The sequence below is a fragment of the Ochotona curzoniae genome, unplaced genomic scaffold, assembly GCF_017591425.1.
Source record: "Ochotona curzoniae isolate NIBS_2020 unplaced genomic scaffold, NIBS_Ocur_1.0 patch121, whole genome shotgun sequence".
Taxonomy (NCBI): domain Eukaryota; kingdom Metazoa; phylum Chordata; class Mammalia; order Lagomorpha; family Ochotonidae; genus Ochotona; species Ochotona curzoniae.
Window position 1 is genome coordinate 1,799 of NW_024466664.1, and position 2,985 is coordinate 4,783.

The 2,985-nt window shown below is 38.3% G+C and overlaps 1 long non-coding RNA gene across 1 annotated transcript; it reads left to right on the forward strand.

Moving 5' to 3' along the window:
• Nucleotides 1–272: 272 nt before the first annotated feature.
• Nucleotides 273–2,412, forward strand: LOC121166310. Its single transcript, XR_005885390.1, has 2 exons — nucleotides 273–345; nucleotides 2,227–2,412. It is a non-coding gene; the product is annotated as an uncharacterized LOC121166310 (long non-coding RNA).
• The last annotated feature ends 573 nt before the right edge of the window (nucleotides 2,413–2,985 follow it).

Sequence of the window (2,985 nt, forward strand, 5' to 3'; positions counted from 1 at the left end):
GGAGAAACTATAAATTGAAATTTTCCCACTTTAGTTTGTGTTGAAAGCTTCTAGTCCTGGAGTGGAGAGAAAAGGATGCTTGTGGATTATGCAGTATTTCAGCAGGTGTAAAGGGGTTAATTTCTAAAACCTCTGTAATTCTTCTGTTACTAGTGACATACAGTTCTCCTCTGAGTTTGCTTTACAGGTTTTCAAGGTTCTTTAGTGATTAGGAACCAGCGTCCTTATGTATATCACTGGTGATTTGATGTTTTCTTTTTGCCCAACAGCAAATAATGAAAAGACTTATAAAACGATATGTTTTGAAAGCACAAGTAGATAAAGAAAATGATGAAGTTAATGAAGGTAAGCAGTCCCAAGATGAGAAATGTCCTTTTATAATTAACTTAATGATCTCGGAAGATATCACACTGAAGTGTATTATAAATATGCAATCCTTTATGGCCTAGTGAGTTAAGCTACCATCTGTGATGCTGGCATCCTAACTGGGTGCTCCCAGCTGCTTCCCTTCCACTCCCGATCCCTTCTAATGGCTTGGGGAAAGCAGCACAAGATGGCCAAGTCCTCGGGCCCCTATCAGCCACTTAGACAACTAGAGAGTAGATGATGGCCTTTTTTACTTAAAATTTATTTCATTTGTTGGATATGCTGACTGAGAGGGAACGAGAGAGAAAGAGATCTTCCATCCTCTGGTTCACTGCCCAATAGCCATGATGGCCCAGACTGGGCAGGCTGAAGTTAGGAGCCGAGGATTTCATCTGAGTCTCCCATGTGAATGGATGGATCTTCTGATGCTTTCCCGGGTTCATTAGCAGCCAATTGAATCAGAAATGGAGTAGCCAGGACTTGAGCCAGCACTCCTATGGGATGCTGGCTTTGTAAGTGGTGGCTAATTTGCTGTGCCTTAACATTGACCCCTTGTGCATATTGTTGAGGAAGACTTACTATTATTTTTATTTGAAACAAAAAAAGTTTTGCCTCCTATATAGTAGAACATAGGAATTATGTTTCAATGCATTATAAAGATAATATACTCAAAAATGTATTTTGCATGTTATTCTATTATGAAAAGTCAGGGACCAGTGCTGTAGCGTAGTGGCCAAAAACCTGGCCTTGCACGCACCAGGATCTCATATAGGCATTGGTTCGTGTCCCAGCTGCTCCACTTTCATCCAGCTCTCTGCCTGTGGCCTGGGAAAGCAGTGGAGGATGGCCCAAAGTCTTGGGACTTTGCACTCACATGGGAGACCTGGAGGAAACACCTGGATCCTGGCTTCAGATTGGCTCAGCTCTGGCCATTGCAGCCACTTGGGGAGTGAACCAGTGGACAGAAGATCATTCTCTATCTCTTCTCTGTATATCTGCCTTTCCAATTAAAATAAATAAATGTTTTAAAAAAACAACAAAATCAAGGTGTCAATGAGTTATAGAATCAGTTGTAGGATTTAAGATAAATTCCTGCCCCAATGTTATTTTCAAGGTTGATAGTTTATCTACATTACAGTCCCTTGCAAGCGAATCCAAGCTTTAAGTACACTCTGTCTATACTGGAAATACTACCAACTAAGTTACAGGGCAGTGGTGTTTTAATAGACAAAACTCACATGGCCAGAGGTTTCATATCTAAACCCCTCAATTTCACTGTAGGTTGTAACTTCCTTATATACAGATCCTGTCACACAAACTGTTGGTTCCTTGATCCCACATTCATCATTGCCTTCCTAATAAGCACCCCATATTCCTTCTCCTTCCCTTTCTGTCTTTCAATATTTACTTCATCTGTATGAGTAGTGTTTGCCTACGAAATAGACTGATCATTTTTACTGAAGTTTAGTCTGGCTAGGATTCCTTTTAATTCAAGTCATGAGAGACATTTGATGAAGATGTCAAGCCCTATGCCTGAAGCAAACGAGGGAACTCCTTGTAAAACCATGGAGATACTCTGACTGTAGCTCAGCTCGGAGGATGATGCTATGCTAAAAGTTGAGTGAGCCAAAGGACCATACTTAATGCTGAGTTTTACCATTAATACTATAGCTGGACTATGCAGCTTTTTCAAAGATCAATATATTATTTTAGGCAGATGTTTTTAACATGTTTTAAAGAAATTGAAATGCTACCTTAGAGACTTTATGAAATACATTTATGAATTTCACTCTTTGTTCTTTTATAAATCCAAAGGACAAATTATCAACTACATGTTTATTTTTCATACAAACACTACAGGTGAATTGAAGGAGATCAAGCAAGATATCTCCAGCCTTCGTTATGAACTTTTGGAAGACAAGAGCCAAGCAACTGAGGAATTAGCCATTCTGATTCATAAACTCAGTGAGAAACTGAACCCCAGCGTGTTGAGATGTGAATGATGCTCCAACATGGAATTCTGGCTTTGACCATAGCACAAATGTTGGCAATAATATATCTGAGTATGAAATACTTGAAAAACTGTTGTGTAAAGTTTTAGTATTATCTACCTTTATCATGTGAACCTTTAAAAGTTAGGTCTTCTTTGATTTTGTTTGTTTGTTCTTTTTTTTCACATGAAAATGGTCTGCCTTGACATTGCAAACAACGCCATACTATTGTATTTAAAAGCCCTATATTACCAACATTTCTGATATTTTTGTTCATTTTAGATTATAATGTAATTCTTTGCACTACCTGCTTGCCTCCAAGAGATGGTAAACTCCTTGGGGACAGGGACCATGTCTTATTCATCTTTGTGTCTCCAGCATCTAGGACAGTGCCTGGTACATAGTAGGTGCTCAATAAATGTTGTTGAAACCAACTGAACTCCCAATAAGATATAAATAAAAATAAAAGATCATCACTATGTAGCATACCTTTCTTTGTCCAAGTCCTAAAAAGGTTTTTTTTTTTTTTTTTTGAAATCTAGAAACTGAAGAAATTTTACAACCAGCTATGTCTAAGCGAGATTTTCTTAGAATTTTAGCTCAATAATAATCCTAGAGCTTTGGAACC